Genomic DNA, 25069 nt, shown 5'->3' on the forward strand with positions numbered 1-25069 from the left:
AAAGGATAAGATTTGCAAGATATGTTTGTCCACAAGGCTATATTTTAAAAATAAAACGTAAATCTACATAATGAGAAGTCTAATGAGAAGCAATTTTTAAAGATTATATACAGAGAGTCTATATTGTGTATGCTTCATCCGAAGCAGATACAAGTGTAGGACTAATTATTCCGTACTTGTCTATTGAACAAATGTTTTTTGTATAGTTCATTGACAATAATAGAAACCAAAATATTTGCTCCTCCCCCCACACATTGACAAATACATTGTATGTCTCTCTATATTCGTATGAATTGATTACATGAACCGGCATTGGGGAGGGAGAGAATAGGTTAAAACTAGATGCTATTCTAAAAATCAATAGGTAGAAATTTTCTTTATTAAAATTACTTCAAATTTTGGTAAAAGTGTACATAATTCATGGCACATGAATTGGATTGACGCTCATTTTTATTTATTATAAATAGGATGTGATTTAATTAGGATCGAAGGCACGGGCTATTTTGGGCTCAAACCCTTGACAATTCAAAATTCCTTGAGTTTGTGGGCACTTCTTAATACAATTATCTAGCTTTTTTTTTTTCAATTAGCTTCTCTCTTACCACGAAAATAAATTGGTTTGTGCCTTTCAATTAGTTTTTTCTTTTTGAAGAATGCACTGTCTTTCTATGATCAAATAAAAGTTCAAACAAATATAAGTCTTTTTATTAGACCGTGAAACAGATACAAAACATTTTGGGTACTTCGATCACGTTTAGAGTGACCGTCAGCAGTAGATTAACTAAAGTGTTACAAATAAAACAAAATATATTTATCCTGAAAAAAAAAACTGTTTCTGGGTCAAAAATAGTTTTCGGTTCATTGGCTGAGTTCGGTCTTAATATTGTCTTATTGTAAGTTGAATTTTTAAACAAGGTGACGCAATATTTTCCTTCTTCCAATCAAAGTAAGGAGAAAAGAGAGAGCTTTCTAAGAAAGGAGAGAAACGGCTCTGTAGTAACCGAAACGGTAAGAAACAGAATTTTGATAGTAATGGACAAATCAAAGAATCGAATTTCGATGCTTTAAAATTCATAAAATTTAATGTTACCCATCAAAAGTTACGAGCCTGAAAAAATTTGCCCAATTTAAAAAAAGGAGAAACACACCCAAAACATCGAGTGATCTTAATGAAAATGACACCATTAGATTCAGCATACCCGAAAACCCTAATGCAGAGGTTTAAATCTCTGATAAATCTTTTGATATCGTTACATAGGAAATTGAAATTCCTAATTCACTTTTTAAGAGTCAAAAGAGGTCGGAGGGTGACTAGCCCCCCTCCCTGATTTTCACAAGGCGATCGGATAAAAATTTTGAGATAGCCATTTTTGCAAAAAAAGTTTGAAGATCAGTTAAAAAAAAAAAACACTGAGGTCAGCACAACCCCGCAAAGGCTGGAGCAGGGCTTGTAAGTTATGGTCAGGGGCATGTATGGGTGTTACGGAAGGGATGATCGTATAAACTTCAGAGGTGGCTAATTTCAAAGGAAATTGAAAGTTCTAGTTTAATTTTTAAGAATCAAAACAGATTGAAGGGCAACTATGCCCCCCACGTTCTTTTTCACAGAACCTATCCAATAAAATTTTGAGACTGCAATTTTGTAACAATTAGTTTAAACATCAGATAATAAAAACTCCGAGGTTGACGCAACCCCCTAGAGCCTAGGGACAGGCGTTGTAAGCTATACCATTTGAGTACCCTTTTTAGCAGTCAAATGTGACTTGAGAGCAAAAAGCCTCCTTCCCCTAGTCCACGCCCTCTTTTCCCCAAATGTATCCAATCAAAATTTTGAGATGGCTATTATGTCCAAAATAGTAAAAAGGTAAAGTAATTAAAAATAGTCATCTTATTAATTATTAAAAATAATCACTTTTTTCGGAAAGGGCTCCAATATATTTCTTGTTCGCCCCTGAAACAAGGATTTACGGACTACAAGCTGCAATAGCACTTGTTTCCGACGGCCAAATTTTGCCTACTTTTCATCTTTTCCCGCGAATTCAGTATGAGAGTTTAAAATTAATGAGTTTCTTTTGAACTTTACAGACATCGCTTTATCAGCGGAAAAAAAAAGAATTTTACTTTTTTTTTCCCGCACGGTAGAGGGGATGATGGCATTATGAGCTGCCTTCCAGTCTACCATATCTTTAGACATTGTCAATTCAATAATAATGGAAGCTAGATTTTTCTTTGCAGTTTGGAGAAGAGTCATTCATTGACTCTGCACGTACACTGTGATTTCTCTTATATTTTCTTCAACCTCAGAATCCGCTCTGTCTATAGTCATTAGTGAATAAGCCGAAAGAAGAGAAGTTAACTGTATGCTTTTACACTGCTGAAGGATTAAAAAGAGCGCTGCAGGTATTTGGCGTTTCTCTTTTGATCACCACTGCACTCGCAAGACAGCACTCTTCTATGAATTTCTCAAATCCATCACAAAAGAAAGTTTGTTATTTTCTTTTCCCCTCGGTTTCCGTTGTTCTGCTCCCAAAATAGCGACATCTATTTTTGTCACATTGTTGTTAAACTTTAAAATTGTAGCAAGCATATTTTTGAAAAAGTCAACTCCAACGTTCAAGTGTTTTTATTAAGTGTTTATTAACGGGACTCTACAAAATTTTATTGATTGCTTATGGACATCCTTTGGTATCTTATTGGTAAGGTCTGATTTCTTAATCTTAATTTGAGATTAGATAAAAAAAGTTTTTTTTTTAACGGAAAGTAAGGAGCGGCATTAAAATTTAAAACGAACAAAAATTACTTCGTATATGAAAGGGGCTGCTTCCTCATCAACGCCCCGCTCTTTACGCTAAAGTTTGACTCTTTCTCTTAACTCTACTTGTTAAAATAGTAAAAAACTTTAGCGTAAAGAGTGAGGCGTTGATGAGGAAGCAGCCCCTTTCACGTAATTTCTGTTCGTTTTAAGTTTTAATGCCGCTCCTTACTTTCCGTTAAAAAAAAACTTGTTTTTTTTATTTAATTTCTGAACGTTTTTGAATCAATGCATGTTTTGATTTTGGCTCTCCGCAGACGAATAATTAAAACGAAATCTGCAAATATTTATTTTTTTGGCTAAATGGCTTTCTCATAGTTTTGATCGAATGATTTTGGGAAAAAAGGAGCGGGGGAGGAGGCCTAGTTGCCCTCTGATTTTCTGGTTACTTAAAAAGGCAACTAGAACTTTTATTTTTTAAGAATGTTTTTATTAGTAAAAGATATACGTAACTTACAAATTAGCTTACGTAACGAACTTCTGTATTCTCATGTTTTTATTACGTATATGAGGGGTTTCACCCCCTCGTCAGTACCTCGCTCTTTACACTAAAGCTTAATTTTTGTCCCAATTTCTTAAGAATGACCCCTGAATCACAAAAGCCGTAGAATAAAGAGTTGAAATTACTAAAAATACTTTAGCGTAAAGAGCGGGGTATTAGGAGGAGGTGAGCCCATCTTATGCGCAATAGTTTCTGTTCGTTTTAAATTTTAGTGCTTCTCCTTACTTTCAGTTGAAAAAACTTCTTCATGTTTATTTTTTCATTGTTTTTTTTTAAATAATGCTAGAAAATCCTGCGCTCCCTTCATGGAAATTTTCTTCCCCCATGACAAGTTTCTCCAAGAAAAGGTCTCCCAACATATCTCCCGCTTCTCAACCCCCCCCCCCCCAACCTAAAAATCCCCCTGAAAACGCCTGTACACTTCCAAATAACCATTACTATATTTTGGGAATTTGAAGTGCCGAAACCCTATAGGCAAGTGTGTATTCTCCTGATGAGCCCTTGTGTTAGGTTGTTGCCTCTGAATTATTTGTCTTTTTTTTACTGTTTTTAATATTTGGTAAATGACGAATTATACTTACTTATGACACGACTGCCTGTCCTTGGATTATTCTTTATGGTTGATTGTGTATGGCTATGCTGTTTGACCTATGTAATTGTATGGAAGAGTAGGGTTAAAGCCTCATTCAAGAATTGATCTATATTAATTACTAATGTAGGAAATCAGTCTTCTTTTTCTCCTTTTTTTTTTTTTTTTTTTTTTTTTTTTTTTTTTTTTTTTTTTTTTTTACGTGTTTGTGCTGTTGCATTGGTAATTTCTTTTTTCATAATATGTAAGCACTGGTCAAAGTTTGTAACTTGTAGCCCCTCCCACGGGGGACTCTGGGGGAGTAAGTCGTCCCCAAAGACATAGTTATAAGGTTTTTCGACTACGGTGAATAAAATGGCTATCTCAGAATTTTGATCCGGTGACTTTGGGAAAATAATTGGCGTGGGAGGGGCCTAAGTGCTCTCTAATTTTTTGGTCACTTACAAAGGTCACTAGAACTTTTCATTTCCGTTAGAATGAGCCCTCTCACAAGATTCTAGGACCACTGGGTTGATACGATCACCCCTGGGAAAAAAAACAAAAACAAATAAACACACATCCGTGATCTGTATTCTGGCAAAAAATGCGAAATTCCATATTTTTATAGATAGGAGCTTGAAACTTCTACAATAAGATTTTCTGATACGCTGAATCTGATGGTGTGATTTTTGTTAAGATTGTATGACCTTTAGCGGGTGTTTCCCCCTATTTTCGAAAATGAGGCAAATTTTCTCAGGCTCGTAACTTTTGATGGGTAAAACTAATCTTGATGAAACTTATATATTTAAAATCAGCATTAAAATACTATTCTTTTGATGCAACTATTGGTATCAAAATTCCATTTTTTAGAGTTTCGGTTACTATTGAGCCGGGTCGCTCCTTACTACAGTTCGTTACCACGGACTGTTTGAAAATTCCAGGTCATTGTGACTAGCTGCTTTTCTAACAGAAAACACTCCATGATCTAGGGTAGCTCAAAAGAATTTCCAACAAATTTTCTTCTTCTTTCCATCAATGCAGGCACAAAATATTTTTACTCTGAAATAGATTAATAATGAAAATGGAACACTTTCAATCTTCCAGTCCGATTGTGCTGCCAATATCTCATTATTACGCAAAGATCTTTCATTTTATTAATCTGAGAAGGTTTAACTAAACTTACACATTGATTTGTCTGAAAAATCGGGGTTTGGCCTGATTTCTCTTGCATAAGTTTTACCTCTGCCTTTCCTCACTTTTCTTCCATGCTCTTTTCCTAAAGCTCTCATATTTTTTTTGCTTTCATTTCAATGTAACATTTACAATATAAAATGTCAATGTAAAATTCGTAAGACACTTAACTTGGAAGAAGATCTTCTTCCTTATCTGAGACTACATCTAAGGTATTTTGTGGACCAGCTTCCTTACGCTTTGAAACAAAAACTTCATTGCTAGTACCTTCAGCACTTGAAGGACTAGCTTCAGGCAAATTTCAAACTTGTTGGTGAGCTAAGTTCTTCAAAACGAACAGAGCTGCTTTAGATTTTTGTTAAGAGTTACTGTACTGGGAATATAGATGGATCCTGAAGAATCATGGCTCAAATCCTCGAAACTAATGTCAATCTCAATCAAAGGCTTCAGGTTAATCTCGGTTGAAGCTTCTTGGTTAAACTTCTTTCTTTTTGACGTAAAAGTGGGACCCAAAACAGACAGAAATTAAAACAAATAGTATAAATTAAAATATCGATTAAATTGAAATTAAAATTAAATTAAAATTATAACAAATAATCAAGTCAAACTGAATGTGAACATAAATTGCTAAAGACATTTCTGAAGGTAGAATTTTCTCTGTTCAAACAAATAGAAAAACTTACGCAACATCTTACTCTCTGATTCATACTCATCTTATATTTTTAGAGTCTATTCTGTCTAGGCACATTTCTCTTATAAAATATTTGGTCTTAAGATGACATAATTTCGGCCCAATTACTTTTTTGCACTTGTTCATGATTTTTCCTCGGAATAAGTAAATGTTGCAGAAATATAAAATGTCTATGGAAAATACAAAAAGCTGATATATGAACGTAGGAGAAAAGCTAGATAAGCATTGTCACGTCAAGCCTTATTACGCTCAGTACTTTCCAGCCAAAAAAAACGTAGCCCCCAATATTTACTCTGTACCAAAAAAGATATAATATTTGATGCTAATGAATAGTTACTTTTTGATATATCATAAAGCAACGTCAAACAGGCTAATGCTGATAAGTTTTGATACCCAAGGTGCATAGAATCAAAGATTAAATAATTCTGACCAAAGTCTTACTTTAAAAATAAAAAAGTTCCTCTCATGAAAAGTCTACTGCATAAAACTGTGATTCTGAAAAAAAATTGACAAAAGCCCTGAAAATTTCTCAAAAGAGGGTAAAATAAATTGAATAAAAATGTATAACTCTTCGACAATCAATGAGTGTTTTTTTTTCTTTTTTTTTTATTTGAATCAGTGTAAAAAGTTGTAGCAGAAGCACAATTAGAGCTAAAACACCGAAAAGAAAAGTACCAAAATTCTGCGAAACTAAGTTTGAAAAAAGATGCTATTAAACTTCAGACACATTAGCTTCATAACTTCATAAACTTCAATTAAACGCATTACTTCAATCATTCATTATACGTGTCCGATATATAATAAAAGTGTTGCCTTGGTCAAGTTTGCCTAATCAAATTTGTTGCACATCACAGTACTAATGATTTCAGTCTATTATAGCTTTTCACCTAAAAAAATTTTGCTGTATTTGTGTAGATAGAGAGTTTGTTCAGCTGAGTTGAGAGAGAGAGAGAGAGAGAGGAGAGAGAGAGAGAGAGAGAGAGAGAGAGAGAGAGAGAGAGAGAGAGAGAGAGAGAGAGAGAGACAGAGAGAGAGAGAGAGAGAGAGAGAGAGAAAGAGAGAAAGAGAGAGAGAGAGAGAGAGAGAGAGAGAGAGAGAGAGAGAGAATATGGGACGGAGTACCAAATAAACTATAGAAAAAGTGAAATCCATATAAATGATAAAAAAGGATTCTGCTTAAAAACACCTAGGACAACCAACAAAATGCTCCAACACACACACATAAATAGCTTAAATTATTGTACAACACTTGGCAGATTGCAAATATAAGCGAGAAAGTCTCAATTATTCGATTTCAAAATGCCCAGAAATTCAAGCTTGAGAGATTCTTTAAAAAAAACATTGGTAGTCGCACAAAACATGTTATATAATTGTTGAAACTGACGTATCTTTGTTTGCCTGCTAAAACAGAGCTTTCTAATCGAAAGCAGCAATATGGCTCGAAAGAATAAAAGCTTGGCTAAGCCTTCAGATAGTCCTCTCCGACATACAATATAAAACTCCATTTCAGCTCACAAGCTCTACCTAAATACTCAGCTTTTTCAAATGTAATGTCGTATTTATTAATCTGGCCTGAGGTCCATACTTTCTATGAAAACCACGGAGGGTAAACTCTTACCACTTTTTTACAATAACGTGAAATAACCGGACTAGGGAAAAACAGGATTAAACCAAAGTATCGCTCTGGAAACACAAATCATTCCACTGGCACTGATGGTATTAATTCAGACACAGGGACTAGATTATCTAACGGCAGTTCTTAAACATACAAAAATGAGGTTTGATCCTATCTCGCCATTTCTTCTTACTATGGACTAATTTCCAAAATTGTATTTCTATGTTTACGTCCAATTTGGATTTCTACTTAAGATGATGAGAGTAATTTAGACGAAGGAATTTGGGTTTCGAAAGTCCTTTTCTTACATGATAAATTTGCTAATGCTGTCATTTCTGGTAGTCATAGGTTTGACAAATAAGGTTATAAATCAGAAGGGTGTGTCTTATTTATAATAGTTAATGCCAAAAGTGATTGAAATATTGTTATAAAGCTGTTAAAATATTTTTGGCTAAATAGCTGTGAAGAAGCTTCTCATTCTAAGTTCTGAGTTCTTTATTTAACAATAAATTTCACAAACAAAAATAAAATTCAAGACAATCTCCCCCATAAGGCTCCATGGCCGAGAAAGAACAGGGGAAAAATTACCAACACAAAAAAAAAATAAAAAAAAATATAAAAAAAATTCAGTCGCCCACCTTAATAATCCCAAAAATGACAAGCTAGACAGAGGGTAGCACATAATTTCACCAACTCAATTAAATATCCAACTCAGTCTAGAGACATCAACTCCAAGTGAAACCGAAAAAAAATTGTTTACTAGCTAGAAATTCTGCAACATAATTTTGAAGATACCAAACGAGTGGCAGCTTCGTGCAAACTCTGGGAGCGTGTTCCAGATCTTTTTGCAACCTTTCATAGGGTTGAAGTCAGACCTCACTGATGGAGTGTGAAGAATATGTAAATTGTTGGAAGTTCGGAGATGATAAGTCGATTGATCAGAAACAAAAGATATACTATTACATAGGACGGCAGGAAGGTGGCCGTGCAGCTGTAAAAAAAAATGAAAGAAGAACAAGAAAGAAAATAGAGAGATTGTAAATCAAGCAAGGGCTTAAGTGAAGAACGGTTAGTTTAATGAATAAACACTCTTTGTTTTTATCATAAAGTTTTAAAACTGTCTTCAGAGACGAGGGAAGAATTGACATCCAAATAACAGAACAATATGAAACAAAACTGAACTAGGCTGCACAACAAGATTCTAAGAATAGACCCTGGAAATATGTGTTTGAGCTTTCTAACGATTTGAAGACTCCTGGAGAAATTCATTTTAATAAGGTCAATATGATGCTTGAGAAAAAGATTTTCGTCAAGCAAGATGCCTAGGAATTGAATGTAACGATCCTTAGGTCTACTTAGAGATTTTTTTTCTTGATACGTGCATTTCATTTAAGTCAGGGCAAGCCTTTGCGATTCTGGGGAAAATGAGAAAACACGACTTTCCGACATTTAAGACAAGATAATTTACATCAAGCCACTAAATAGCTCTTTCAAGAACTGCTATCATCTTTGAACGAAGATCAGACTCAGTTCTAATAGTTGTGCCAAGAGTACTGTCATCAGCAAAAGCAATAAGTGCATCCGGTAAGGACCAACTCCTATCACGATTAGTGACGGATACTGTTTGACAAAGACTACAGCAAATGGTAGGTTCTAAATTTTTAACTGTATTAATAAGGTAATTGACGTAGATTAAAAAGAGTATTAGCCCGATGACAGATCCTTGTGGAACGCAAAACTCTATTCCTGAAGGGTTGGAAAAGTGCAGATCAACCGAGATGACTTGACCAGATAAATATGATCGAAACAAAGAATAAGCATTCTCTCTTATACCAATATGGGACAGTTTCAAAAGAAGAATCTTGTGTGTTTGTAAGTCAAATGCTTTCCGAAAATCCAGAAAAAGAGGAGCAGGTATCAGACCAGAGGCTCTTATACCTATTAGAGGCTATTATACACATGCAGCTCTTACCAGAGGCAAGAGCTGCATGTACACAGCTCAAGTTAGTTGCAAATGCATGCTCGGTTGAGTGCTTCGCCCTAAAATTAAACTGGAAATCATGAAAATAGAGTTTATAGTTGAGAAAATCAAGAAGTCGAGAAAGCATAGATTTTTCAAAATTTTACTAAAGACTGATAGAAGAGATATGGGACGATAATTTGCAGGATCATTCCTTGACCCACCTTTGGAAAGAATAATAACACGAGCACGTTTTAAAGCACTTGGGAAGAAACGACTTTCAAAACAAAGATTGACAGGTCTCGTGAGGGCAGAAACGATGAATGAATTGGAAGAATGAACTTGACAACCTTAGTCGGAATACGGTCTGGGCCAGAAGATGCTGAGCCCCTCAAACCATTTACAATTCTGGCTATTCCAGCTTCAGAAACAGGTTCCAATGCCATTTATTTAGGACAAGGCGGTCCAAGGTAAGACCTAAAATCAGGTAGAGAAGAAGAAGGACTTACAGAAAGGGCAGTAGTTTTGCCAATATTAGCAAAATAGGAAGTAAACGCATCTTGAACTTTTAGCACACCCTCTACATTCTTGCCGTCAATCACAACATTTGACCTAGTTTTGACCACATTACCTAATTGAACATTTTGTGCTGATCCTGGAAATGCGCTGAGATGTTTGTTGTGCTTTCAAGTCTAACCATCCTCCACAGGTTAAAAAAGGTGTGGTAATATCTTTTGTGGATAGAGTACTTAATATCTGTTCAGAGCCGTATATTAAAAAGAATTACATGTTACTACAGACATACTTTTTGGCAACGGGTACCTAATTTCTCTCATAAATACTGTTATTGCTCAAAGATTAAAGATGCATTCTTCTAAAGCCTTAAATCCCACACCAGTAAACGATTTGAGTAAACCCACAAGCAGATATACCTACATTATATTCCGAAAATTACTTCAAAGCTGAAAAAATTTTGTTTAAAAAATAATTTACGTGTTGTATTCACAAGGGATTTAAGTATAATGAATCTTCTCAATTCTGGTAAGGATAAAACCCCAGTTACTCGTCTAAGAGGGGCGTATCAAATACCATGTAGTTCTGGAAATTATTACATTGGTCGAACCCACCAAAATTTAGGAACAAGATTACAGCAACACAGAGAAAGTATTGAAAAAGTATTAAAATCAAACAGTTCGTGGTTACGAACTGTAGTAGGGAGCAACCCGGCTCAATAGTAACCAAAACTCTAAAAAATGAAATTTTGATATCAATAGCTACATCAAAAGATTCGCGTTTTAATGTTGATTTTAAATATATAAGTTTAATCAGGTTTAGTCTTACCCATCAAAAGTTACGAGCCTGAGAAAATTTACCTTATTTTAGAAAATAGGAGAAAAAAACCCCTAAAAGTAATAGAATCTTAACGAAAATCACACCATCAGATTCAGCGTATCAGAGAACCCTATTGTAGAAGTTTCAAGCTCCTATCTAAAAAATGTGGAATTTTGTATTTTTTGCCAGAAGGCAGATCACGGATGCGTGTTTATTTGTTTTGTTTTTTTCCCAGGGGTGATCGTATCGACCCAGTGGTCCTAGAATATTGCGAGAGGGCTCATTCTAACGGAAATGAAAAGTTCTAGCGCCCTTTTTAAGCGACCGAAAAAATTGGAGGGCACCTAGGCCCTCTCCCACGCTAATTATTTTCCCAAAGTCACCAGATCAAAATTCTGAGATAGCCATTTTATTCACTGTAGTCAAAAAGCGCTAAAGTGTTTTACTGATTTAAAAATTAGAGTTAAGAAAAAGAGTCAAACATTAGCGTAAAGAGCGGGGCACTGATGAGAAAGCATCTCCTTTCATATACGAAGTAATTTCTGTTCGTTTTAAGTTTTAATGTCGCTCCTTACTTTCAGTTAAAAAAAACTTGTTTTGTTATTTAATTTAAAAGTAACTCCATATCTTTCGATTCAGCTTTAAGCAATAACATTTATGGAAATCCAATGCGTTATGGTCTATTTGACGAAACAATTCTAATTAGCAATGACCTAGGAATCAAACAAACTGTCCGCGAGGCAATCGAAATCAAAAGAAACTTAAATAATAATACATCCCTAAATAGAGACTTGGGTGAATACAGACTCAACCCTATGTACACAAAATTAATTATAGAAAATAATCTAATTAAAAAACAAAACAAAAATAGGAACGAATAAAAACAAGCCCAATCCAAGAAGAACTACAAGATTACCTGCAGAGAAGGCAAATGTCGCAATAAGAAATTATTACGATTTTTAATAAATTAAATAAAAAAAACTAATTTTTTTTTAGCTGAAAGTAAGGAGCGACATTAAAACTTAAAACGAACAGAAATTACTCCGTATATAAAATGGGTTGTCTCCTCCGCAATCCCTCGCTCTTTACGCTAAAGCTTTTAATTGTTTTAAAAAGTAGAATTGTGGCAAAGAGTCAAACTTTAGCGTAAAGAGCGAGGGATTGCGGAGGAAACAATCCATTTCATATACGGAGTAATTTCTGCTCGTTTTAAGTTTTAATGTCGCTCCTTACTTTCAGCTAAAAAAATTAGTTTTTTTTATTTAATTTCTGAACGTTTTTGAATTAATGCATGTTTGGTTTTGGCTCTCCCCGCATAAATTATTAAAATGAAATTTTTATATTAATTCTTTTTTTTTGGATAAATGGCTTTCTCTTAGTTTTGATCAGACGATTTTGAGAAATAAGGGGCGGAGAAGGAGGCCTAGTTGCCCTCCAATTTTTCGGTTACTTAAAAAGGCAACTAGAACTTTTAATTTTTAACGAATGTTATTATTATTAAAAAATATACGTAACTTAAGAATTAACTTACGTAACAAACTTTCATAACCTTATATTTTTATTATGTATACGAAGGGGTTTGTACCCTCGTTAATACCTCGCTCTTTACACTAAATCGTAAGTTTTGTCCCAATTCTTTAAGAATGACCCCTGAATCAGAAAGGCCGTAGAATAAGTAGTTGAAATTACTAAAAATACTTTAGCATAAAGAGCAAGGTATTTATCTCCTCCTAAATACCTCGCTCTTTATGCTAAATTATTTTTAGAACCCCTCACATGCGTAATAATCTCTATTCGTTTTAAGTGTCAATGCTACTTCTTCCTTTCATTTGAAAAAACGTTTTCATGTTTATTTTTCATTGTTTTCTTATAGTAATGCTAGAGAATCCTGCGCCCTTGTCATTGAATTTTTCTTCCCCCATGACAGATTCCTCCAAGAAAAGATCCTCCAACATAGCCCCCTCTCCTCAGCCCCACCCCCAAACAAAATAAAATCCCCCTGAAAACGTCTGTACACCCCAATAACCATTACTATATGTAAACACTGGTCAAAGTTTGTAACTTGCAGCCCCTACCCCAGGGATTGTAGGGGAGTAAATCATCCCCAAATACATAGTTATTATGGTTTTCGACTATGCTGAACAAAATGGCTATCTTAAAATTTTTATCCGTTGACTTTGGGAAAAAATGAGCGTGGGAGGGGGCCTAGATGCCCTCCAATTTTTTTGGTCACTTAAAAAGGGCACTAGAACTTTTCATTTCCGTTAGAATGAGCCCTCTTGCGACATTCTAGGACCACTTGGTCAATACGATGACCCCTGGGAAAAAGAAAAAAAACAAAAAAAAACAAACAAACAAACAAATAAACACGCACCCATGATTTGTCTTCTGGCAAAAAATACAAAATTCCACATTTTCCAGTCATAATTTATTAGGAAAAATTCTCAAAATACTTTTTATTCTTGAATGAAAATAAATTTAATTTCTAGTGCCCGAAATAAAAATCTTTCTGTGTTCAACTAATAATGTGTTCAAATAAATCCATAATTAATAGGACTAAAGTAAGAGCAGCATAAAAGAACAGATAATATGCTCAACAGCTTCTTATGTCCATTGGGAAAATATGTCTTAAAGGGTTTATTTCAAATTCTCTGTTAACTGGACTTATTGACTTATTTATGGCTTCACTTGAAGGAGAACTTCGTTTCTGCAGAAAGTTCTGAGCCAAATCGTATAATAAAGTCGCTTAATAAGGGCCCTCTAGAGGACTAGATAATGACCAAGCTAAAATTATTTGCTCAGCTTTTTTTTCTTCTTCAGAATAATTCCTTTATCCTATCTTTTGTCTTTTATAAGAGACATTTTCTCACTAGTGAATCTACTAAATTTTTCATCTTTTGAAAATTATGGAGACCATCAAAAACTATAGTTTTATTCAGTTTTCTCTCAGTTTTATCCTTTCTTCTAATTTGTTTTCCATTTCTTTTGTAAATTAAATAAAAAACAAGTTTTTTTTAACGGAAAGTAAGGAGCAGCATTAAAACTAAAACGTACAGAAATTACTTCGTATATGAAAGGGGCTGCTTCTACGTCAACGCCCCACTCTTTACGCTAAAGTTTGCCTCTTTCTCTTAACTCTACTTTTTTAAAACAGTAAAACAACTTTAGCGTAAAGAGCAAGGCGTTGATGATGAAGCAGCCCCTTTCATATACGAAGTAATTTCTGTTCATTTTAATTTTTAATGCCACTCCCTACTTTCCGTTAAAAAAACTTGTTTTTTTTTATTTAATTTCTGAACGTTTTTGAATCAATGCATGTTTTGATTTTGGCTCTCCGCAGATGAATAATTAAAAGAAATTTGCATTTTTTTTGGCTAAATGGCTTTCTCATAGTTTTGATCGAATGATTTTGAGAAAAAAGGAGTGGGGGAGGAGGGCTAGTTGCCCTCCAATTTTTTGGTTACCTAAAAAGGCAACTAGAAATCTTAATTTTTTACGAATGTTTTTATTAGTAAAAGATATATGTAACCTATAAATTAGCTTACGTAACGAACTTCTGCATTCTCATGTTTTAATTACGTATATAAGGGGGGTTCACCCCTCGTCAGTACCTCACTCTTTACATTAAAGCTTAAATTTTGTCCCAGTTTCTTAAGAATGACCCCCTGAATCACAAAAGCCGTAGAATAAATATTTGAAATTACTAAAAATACTTTAGCGTAAAGAGCGGGGTATTAGGAGGAGGCGAGCCCATCATATGCGTAATAATTTCTGTTCGTTTTAAGTTTTGATGCTTCTCCTTACTTTCAGTTGAAAAAACTTTTTTACATTTATTTTTTCATTTTTTTTTAAATAATGTGAAATCCTGCGTTCCCTTCATGAAAATTTTCTTTGCCCATGACAAATTCCTCCAAGGAAAGTTCCCCCAACATATCCCCCTCTTTTAACCCCCCCCTCCTCAAACTAAAAATCCACTTGAAAACGTCTGCACACTTCCAAATAAACATTATTAGATGTAAGCACTGGTCAAAGTTTGTAACTTGTAGCCCCTCCCACAGGGACTGTGGGGGAGTAAGTCTTCCCCAAAGACGTAGTTCTAAGTTTTTTCGATTACGTTTGAATAAAATGGCCATCTTAGAATTTTGATCCGATGACTTTGGGAAAATAATTGGCGTGGGAGGGGGCCTAGGTGCCCTCCAATTTTTTGTCACTTAAAAAGGGCACTAGAACTTTTCATTTCCGTTAGAATGAGCCCTCTCGCAAGATTATAGGACCACTGGGTCGATAAGATCACCCCTGGGAAAAAAAAACAAAAAAAAACAACCAAACAAATAAACACGCATCCGTGATCTGCCTTCTGGCAAAAAATACAAAATTCCACATTTTTGTAGATAGGAGCTTCAAACTTTTACAATAGGGTTTTCTGATACGCTTAATCTGATGATGTGATTTTTGTTAAAATTCCACAAATTTTAGGGGTTGTTTCCCCCTATTTTCTAAAATAAGACAAATTTTCTCAGTCTCGTAACTTTTGATGGGTAAGACTAAACTTGATGAAACTTATATATTTAAGATACTTTCAAACAGTTCGTTACCACGAACTGTTTGAAAGTATGTGTTTACTGCATCTACATATTTTGTTTTCAACTTGTACAGGTTCAAGCTGTGTCCAAGAGGTCCAATTGGTGGAAGGTAATTAATGGCTTATGTATCTTTAGGAAGAAATGCGTCAGTGTAGGGGCGTTACTGTCTATGAAACTAGAAAGCTCAATATGTAGGTTTCCGATAAATTTAAATCGATCAGCTCTCTCAGAATTTTCATCTTAAGACTTTTGACACCTTTTGGACTAAACTTTTAGTGTACACCACAGAATGCCAGCAATGCTACTTTGCCCCAGCATAGTCTTTTCTCGTAGTTAAATAGGTCAGTAAAACGTTCAATTTTGTTCTAATGAGCCTTCTTCTGATACTTTAGGACCACCTGTTCCATTCGATCATCCCTGGGTAAAGAGAAACAAATAAACAAACAAACAAACACGCATCAGTGACCATCCCTCTATGTAAGAATACATCATTTTACATTTTTATAGATAAGGGCCTAAAGCCTCTAAACTTGAGTTTTTTTCATATGCTGAACTCAGTAGTGTAACTATCACCAAAATGATTAACCCTTTTTGGACTGGGAACTGGGAACATTTTATCAGGCTCGTAATTTTTGGTAGATAACTTTAAACTTAATGAATTTTATATGATTGGCCATACAAAGATAATTCTTCTAGTATATAAATTATTGTCAAAACTCCTTGTTTTAGAGTTTTGGTTGTTTATATGACGAGTCATTCCTTGCTTATGCTTCGATACGACCAACTGTGTAGTAAAAAAAAAATAAACAAACATAAAACGCTAAGTTTCCATGTAAACATCGATAAAACCAAAGCTCGCGGTGACACCTTCTCCCCCCTTCAGGCAATTTTTTGACTTGTCTCACCTTTCCACGTCTCCACTTTTTGTGCTGAAAAGCACATGAATGAAATCTTTAAAAAAAAAATCAGCAACAAGAAGAGAGCTATTACCTATTAGCACCCTTATTCAACCTTAGTCCAAATGATGGTAGATTAAAAACTAATAAATACCTACCCCCATACAACTTTCTATATTTATCTGAAGGCTCATATACATTTAGACAAATTGGGCATTAAAATGCACTCTTTGAGGCATCTTTCACACACGCATCATGCCAATACCATAACCCATCGCCCCTCCTTCAGTTGTATGCAAAATTATAAATCACTGCGGTATTTTTATGGAGCATCAAGTGGACCAACTTAGTTAAATGAAGCTTTAAAATAAATGTTTATATTTATCATCTATCTTGTATAGACTACTTGACTTTTTAAATACGCACCAGCGTGTGGTTTTACTTTTTCAGAACCCGGGAAGCTCAACACGTAGTTTTTCAATAGTTTTAAGTCGATTAACTTTTGCTTAAAGCAAGTCTCGGAATTCTTAGGTTTATGATACCAAAATCGCCTTTTTTTAACTTATCAAAATAATACTGAACACAGGTGAATTACAGAATCTACCCAAATTATACAATGGGATACTAATTATAATGGTATTTATAAGTAATTATTTATAATTATAAGTGATCACTATATTACGTGATTATTATATAATTACTAGCTGTTGGGGTGGCGCTTCGCGCCAAGCCCCAAAGCCCCCCGCGCGCGTAAGTCATTACGCGCCATTGCAGTTGTGTCCCTGTGTCCCACCTCTGAATATATATATATATATATATATATATATATATATATATATATATATATATATATATATATATATATATATATATATATATATATATATGTTTTTAGCTACGTAAAACTTGCGAATATACAACATTCTTCGCTGTCCCATTGTCTGTGCATATAAATAGATTGTCAGGTTTACCGACTCTTGAACATGCAACATATAATTGTCCATGGGAAAAACAATCCGTATTCAGATCTATACCTCATTATTCTAATGATTGCCCTTGAGCTTTGTTGATGGTGATTGCTAATCGAACATTCCCTGTGTCCCCGTCGTCATTTATATATCCCCCCTGTTCCCCGGCGTCCCCATTGTGGTTGTGTTCCTGTGTCCCGGTCGTCATTTATATTCCCTGTGTCCCGGTTGTCATTTGTGTGTCCCAGTCTGTAATTTCTCTTTGAGTGTCCCGGTCGTCATTAATATTCCCTGTGTCCCGGTGTCCCGGTCGTCATTTGTGTCCCGGTGTCCCGGTCTGTAATTTCGTCTGTCGACAAACAACTTCATGACGGCATAATGCTCAATCCTTATAATGAAGTCAATCGACAGACATGACGTCAGTCGACTCCACAAACATGACGTCAGTCGACAGTCGACAAACATGACGTCAGTACACAAACAACTTATTTTTTATCCATCTATATATATAATCTATCTATGTATATAAAAATCTATCTATATATATATATATATATATATATATAAATATGTTGTCTGTCGGTCTGTCGAGTGACGTCACTGTCCGCATATGACGTCTGAATTATTTCATCATATACCAATTCAAAAACGAATGTATCAAGCCGAAGTAGCTGAGTTGGGAAAGCGTTATGTTCCAGGTTCTAGGTTCGAGAGGTTCCAGGTTCGAACCTTGGCTTTAGCATTAATACAAAAGAAGAAAAAAAACTAAAAAAGTAAAAACTACAAAAAAAACTAAAAAGAGGATACTAAAAAACTAAAAAAAAAACTAAAAACTAATAAAATAAACTAAAAAAACTAAAAACTAAAAAAGAAAAAAACTAAAAAAAAGGAAAAAAACTGAAAAATAAAGGAGAGAAAGAAAAAGAAATAAAGAAATTAAAAAGGTAAAAACTACAAAAAAGCTAATAACAAAAAAGAAAAAAACTAAAAAAAAGGTAAAAACCAAAAAAACTAAAAAGAAAAAAAGGAAAAAAAAAGAATTATTTCATCATATATCAATTCAAACGAATGTATATACAGACCGGGACACAGGGAATATAAATGACGACCGGGACACTCAAAGAGAAATTACAGACTGGGACACCGGGACACAAATGACGACTGGGACGTGTGTGTTGACTGACGTCATGTTTGTGTGTCGACTGACGTCATGTTTGTCGACTGACAAACATGGATTATAAGGATTGAGCTGTATGTCGTCATGAATTTGTTTGTCGACTGACGAAATTACAGACTGGGACACAAATGACGACCGGGACACAGGGAATATAAATGACGACCGGGACACTCAAAGAGATATTACAGACTGGGACACCGGGACACAAATAACGACCGGGACACAGGGAATATAAATGACGACTGGGACACAGGGACACAACTACAACGGGGACGCCGGGGGGCACAGGGGGGATATATAAATGACGATGGGGACACAGGGAATGTTTGATTAGCAATCATCATCAACAAAGCTCAAGGGCAATCATTAGAATAACGAGGTATAGATCTGAATACTGATTGTTTTTCCCATGGACAATTATATGTTGCGTGTTCAAGAGTCGGTAAACCTGACAATCTATTTATGTGTACAGACAATGGGACAGCGAAGAATGTTGTATATTCGCAAGTTTTACGTAGTTAAAAACATATATATATATATATATATATATATATATATATATATATATATATATATATATATATATATATATATATATATATATATATATATATATATATATATATATATGTTTGATGTATATATATATATATATATATATATATATATATACATATATATATATATACATATATATATATACATATATATACATCATATTATGATGTATATATATATATATATATATATATATATATATATATATATATATATATATATATATATATATACATCTATTTATATTCACCTGGGAAACAGGGACACAACTACAATGGCGCGTAACTAATATGGCACGTAACGACTTACGCGCGCGGGGGGCTTAGGGGGCGTGAAGCGCCCCCACCAACAAGGTGTTGGAGTGGCGCAAAGCGCCAACCTAATAGCTAGTATCTATATATATATAAATAAGTTGTTTGTTTGTGTGTGTGTGTTGACTGACGTCATTATAAGGATTGAGCATCATGCCTTCTTGAAGTTGTGTGTCGACTCACGTCATGTTTGTCGACTGACGAAATTACATATAAAATTGTATTTATAAAATTATATTATTTCATATATTATTATAATAAAAAACTTGCACAAGACAATACAATTGCACATTATAACAAATTAATATTTACTATTAGAATTAGCTAATATTTAGACATTTTTTCACTAACACTTTAACAATTATATGTTCGTAATTTTCCTTTTCAAACGACAATTTTGTGAACGACTTGACTAGTTCAAATAGAAAATTCAAAGCTTATTTTCACAGCAGTATTTTCTTCACTCACAAACTTGTGAGTTCTTTTCAATTTAATTCGAATTTTTAATTGTATGTGTTTTTGTTGTTTTTTTTTTCTTTTCTGAATGACTGAATGTATTTTATTATCCCACCACACTTGACATAGTCAAAAAAGTATGAAGAGAAAAAAAAGAGAACACAAAAGATACATAAATAACAAGAGAAAATACAACGAAACTAGAAAGATAACTTATAAGAAGAAGAGGATTATGGTACCATCACCGCATACTGGGAGTTGTTCTTGCAGAGAGATCGGACATAGCGAGAAAGCCGATTCTGGACGGCCAAGTATGGATCAACAATACCATATTTTTCACCAACCCAAGAGTTTCTAGACCAGGGCGGTAGGCCTAATAAGAACTCACAAAAACGATAAGAACATGACCGGATGGTGCGCTTATTCCGATCGGTTTCTATTTCATCTGCGAGTTTTTAATAGCTAAGAACTAAAATTAGACCATATTTAAAAATTCAGTCAATGAAATCAGCCAATCAATACCAATCAACCAATGAAAATACGATTAAACTGTTTTTATTTTTGTTTTGTTTTAGCAGAGGACACGATTATATAAAATTTATAAAATATACAATAGCACAAAATTTCAGGGACTAATTCCATTTGGTGTTTATTTGGTTATTTGCGTAATATTAAAATGCAACCATATCAGTGGAAACATATCAGTGTGTGGAAAAAAATTGCTAGAAAAAGTCAGCTTAGCTTACTATGATGCCTGTTGCCCATGCTATGTTGGCCTGTTTTTTAAGTCATGGCTACTCGTCAATATTTATAGCGTACGAAATAGTCATTGTGCATTGCTGCAATAGCAGTTGGCCAGAGCAATGAAAATTTCTCCTACAATTTCTTGTATTAGAAAAACTCTTTAACAATGTTGATGAGCAGCTTTGGTCATTCACGGAAGTGCTATTGTTAGTAGCCTACCTTATTAACTATAATTTTAGCAAGAATAGTATAATTTTTTTTTAGATCAATCATGACTTTCTGGGCAACAATAGAAGTGTCAAAATGTATATGGAGCATCATGTTTACCTAAGCTCTTTACTAATTTCAACTTCTCAGGTAAACTTCATCAGAATTTTGCCGAATGGATTCATTTTAGAAACTGATTTCAGTGATCAAAAATATATTCAGTCAGCCAAATAAGATTTTGACGACTACATTGGATCATTAGTTTTACGTTCGTTTCTTTAATTTGTGACTGGATTTACTACTGAAGAAATCAAGTTGACAAGAAAAGCAAATAAAATGAGCAGTTGTAGACCAAGTACAGCAGATGACTTTACCTCAAAATCGGGGAAAGCGTAAAAAGCTTCTCATCTTTAAACTGCATGCTATAAACACATGCTGCAACCTTAAATGAAGGGGAATGAAAATGAATCAATAAGCCAAACATCAAATGATAGAAATTACTATAAATGAATGAATGAAACCTAGCATAAGAAGAAATAAAAATTATTCCTCAATTCAAACTTAAAATCCACAGAAAATACCATAAATAGGACATGGATCGCTGCTTCTCAAACAGTTCGTGATAACGAACTGTAGTAAGGAGCGACCCGGCTCAATAGTAACCAAAACCCTAAAAAAATGAATTTTGATATCAATAGCTATATCAAAAGAATCACATTTTAATGCTGATTTTAAATATATAAGTTTCATCAAGTTTAGTCTTACCCATCAAAAGTTACGAGCCTGAGAAAATTTGCCTTATTTAAGAAAATAGGGGGAAACACCCCCTAAAAGTCGTAGGATCTTAACGAAAATGACACCATCAGATTCAGCGTATCATAGAACCCTACAGCAGAAGTTTCAAGCTCCTATCTACAAAAATGTGGAATTTTGTATTTTTTGCCAGAAGACAAATCACGGGTGCGTGTTTATTTGTTTTTTTTGTTTTTGTTTTTTTTCCAGGGGTCATCGTATCGACCAAGTGGTCCTAGAATGTCGCAAGAGGGCTCATTCTAACGGAAATGAAAAGTTCTAGTGCCCTTTTTAACTGACCAAAAAAATTGGAGGGCATCTAGGCCCCCTCCGACGCTCATTTTTTTCAAGTCAACGGATTAAAATTTTGAGAGAGCCATTTTGTTCAGCATAGTCGAAAACCATAATAACTATGTCTTTGGGGATGACTTACTCCCCCACAATCCCTGGGGGAGGGGCTGCAAGTTACAAACTTTGACCAGTGTTTACATATAGTAATGGTTATTGGGAAGTGTACAGACGTTTTCAGGGGGATTTTATTTTGTTTGGGGGTGGGGCTGAGGAAAGGGGGCTATGTTGGAGGATCTTTCCTTGGAGGAATCTGCCATGGGGGAAGAAAAATTCAATGAAAAGGGAGCAGGATTCTCTAGCATTACTATAAGAAAACAATGAAAAATAAACATGAAAACGGTTTTTCAAATGAAAGGAAGAAGTAGCATTGAAACTTAAAACGAACGGAGATTATTCCGCATATGAGGGGTTCTAAAAATACTTTAGCATAAAGAGCGAGGTATTTAGGAGGAGATAAATACCTTGCTCTTTATGCTAAAGTATTTTTAGTAATTTCGACTATTTATTCTACGGCCTTTCTGATTCAGGGGTCATTCTTAAAGAATTGGGACAAAACTTACGATTTAGTGTAAAGAGCGAGGTATTAACGAGGGTACAAACCCCTTCGTATACATAATGAAAATATAAGGTTATGAAAGTTTGTTACGTAAGTTAATTCTTAAGTTACGTATATTTTTTACTAATAAAAACGTTCGTTAAAAATTAAAAGTTCTAGTTGCCTTTTTAAGTAACAATAAAACTGGAGGGCAACTAGGTCTCCTTCTCCACCCCTTATTTCTCAAAATCGTCTGCTCAAAAGTAAGAGAAAGCCATATAGCCAAAAAAAGAATTAATATACAAATTTCATTTTAATAATTTATGGGCGGAGAGCCAAAACCAAACATGCATTAATTCAAAAACGTTCAGAAATTAAATAAAAAAAACTAATTTTTTTAGCTGAAAGTAAGGAGCGACATTAAAACTTAAAACGAACAGAAATTACTCCGTATATGAAATCGGTTGTCCCCTCCGCAATCCCTCGCTCTTTACGCTAAAGTTGGACTCTTTGCCACAACTCTACTTTTTGAAACAATTAAAAGCTTTAGCGTAAAGAGTGAGGGATTGCGGAGGGGACAACCCATTTCATATACGGAGTAATTTCTGTTCGTTTTAAGTTTTAATGTCGCTCCTTACTTTCAGCTAAAAAAAATTAGTTTTTTTTATTTAATCACAGACTAGAGTGACACATACATTTTACCGCGTAACCAAAAACTCGGTACTTGCAAAACTTGCCAGACTCATTCGCAACCACCTCTTTAAATGCGAAGAGTTATCAGATATTTTCTTTTTTTTTCTATATGTTTTTTTTTATAATTAAAACAATTTTAACGTGAGACTCGATGCATTAAAGCGTTGATACCTTTTCTACTTAATCACGATGAATATATAAGGTAAATTTAAAAAGGATAATTTCAAGAGACGCTTAGTTCCCATAAAGAGAAAGTCTCCTTCAAAACTTGTCACTAAGAACAACTTTAGTAAAAGTTCAATTATCTTGAAACCTGGGAAAAGCCACTCTAGTGAAATAATTGACATTTAATCCGCCAATTTCATCTCTTTAAGACTAAGGATCAGCTGAAGCGGAAGATTTTGAATATTGTGGTGAAAGAAGCAATGTCAATGTGGATGAGTCAGGAACTAAAGCAAATATTAGACAGACAAGCAAGCAATACTGAGACATGAGAGCAGAGGATATTAATACTTCAAGTGTGAATAAAGCCAAATAAATGACTTTTTATTCAAGCTTACATAAGCTATATAAATGAAGAAACCCCTTTTTAATTCCAAAAACGTTGTGAGTCATGCTATAGTGTGTAAAACTAGTTTTACTGCTGATGATGAACACTGTATATGTGTTCAAAATATCCAGTTAAATAATTTTATATCTATTCACTGTCAATAAAAAGGTTTCATCCCTATTTTGGACTGTTTTACTTTCGTCATGGAAAGGCAGTGTGGTCTTCGAAGTTATCTACCTTCATCGTACAATCGTACCCTCGTCAGATAATCATACCCTCATCGTATACTGTCATCAGCAGAAAGAGGTTGCAAGGTATACAAAGACCCTAGAGAAAGAAAATATTACTAAGATAAATAATATTAATAAAACATTAATAAAATATTAACAGAAAATAATATTAATAAAATATTAAGCCATCTCCAAGTGGGCTTTATTTTTTCTAAGTTGATGGCTAATACATGCGGCAAAGTTTTCATATAGCTGGCCATCTAAATTTTTTCCAGAACAGATATAGATCTGTTCAGACTTTTCAATATAATTCTAACGGATTTTCTGCGTACATTCTACTTACAGTTTCAATTTAATTTTACCCTCTTTTCCCGGTGGGTAGAATGCAGCTTGTACAGCCAATTTAGCCTTCGTATTTTATTAGACAATACCCAATCCCCATGGCAGGATACCCATATTGCTGGTTATGTATATTCTGCCCAATGGAAGTCAATCCGGGTTTCTTAATATAATTTTACTAAATTTTGGAGTATACTGATTTAATGTCTTTGGAGAATATGTCCTTGATATTGTTTCATAGTTTATGTATGCCTATGCCTTTTGAACTCAAATAATCATAGGCTAATAGTAAAATGCTACAAGAATATTGTGTTAAGCATACAAAATTACACAAATGTTAAGTTGTTCTAAAACTTTTTTCTTTTATACAAGTCAATAGCTGTAATTCCCAGGATTGTCATGCTTTGTACTTAGACACAATTGCGTCTACCACATTGCATAGTATTTTTTACTAATGAGACATTACATTTTCAATCAAGAGATTAAATCTGGTTTTATTCAATAAATGTTTAAATCTCTTACTAAAAAGTTTAAATATTAAAATTTCTTTTTAGATAAATTAAATAAATAGAAATTTTGGTTAGAAATTTCTAACTTGAAATAAAAAAACTATCGTGTAGTAAAATAGCACCTAAAATATAAAAAAAGTTAACAATTTATTTATTTATAAGAAATAATAATTCATTGTTCGAAAACTTAAATTTCTTGAGAATTTTGTTTGTTAGGATAATGAACTTATTGAAGTTACTAAATTTTAGAGAAACTGAACTATTGAATTTTTTGTTAGAAATACTATAATCTTGTCTAAACCAACGAATGCTAAAATTTATTACATTTAAAGATTACAAGTTCAATTCCCAAAAGCTTTGACACAGCATATGCAAGAAAATGCAAGATTCAGATCAAACAGTTCATGGTAACGAACTGTAGTAAGGAGCTACCCAACTCAATAATAGTAACCGAAACTCTAAAAACGGAATTTTGATACCGATAGTGACATAAAAAGAA

At 34.0% G+C, this 25069-nt stretch overlaps 1 long non-coding RNA gene across 1 annotated transcript; it reads left to right on the forward strand.

The window, feature by feature from the left end:
- The first annotated feature begins 610 nt into the window (after positions 1-610).
- On the forward strand, positions 611-23596 carry LOC136041628 (uncharacterized). The gene is made up of 2 exons (XR_010621073.1): positions 611-2400; positions 23317-23596. It is a non-coding gene; the product is annotated as an uncharacterized LOC136041628 (long non-coding RNA).
- The last annotated feature ends 1473 nt before the right edge of the window (positions 23597-25069 follow it).

Source organism: Artemia franciscana, unplaced genomic scaffold (assembly GCF_032884065.1).
Source record: "Artemia franciscana unplaced genomic scaffold, ASM3288406v1 PGA_scaffold_32, whole genome shotgun sequence".
NCBI classification, from domain to species: domain Eukaryota; kingdom Metazoa; phylum Arthropoda; class Branchiopoda; order Anostraca; family Artemiidae; genus Artemia; species Artemia franciscana.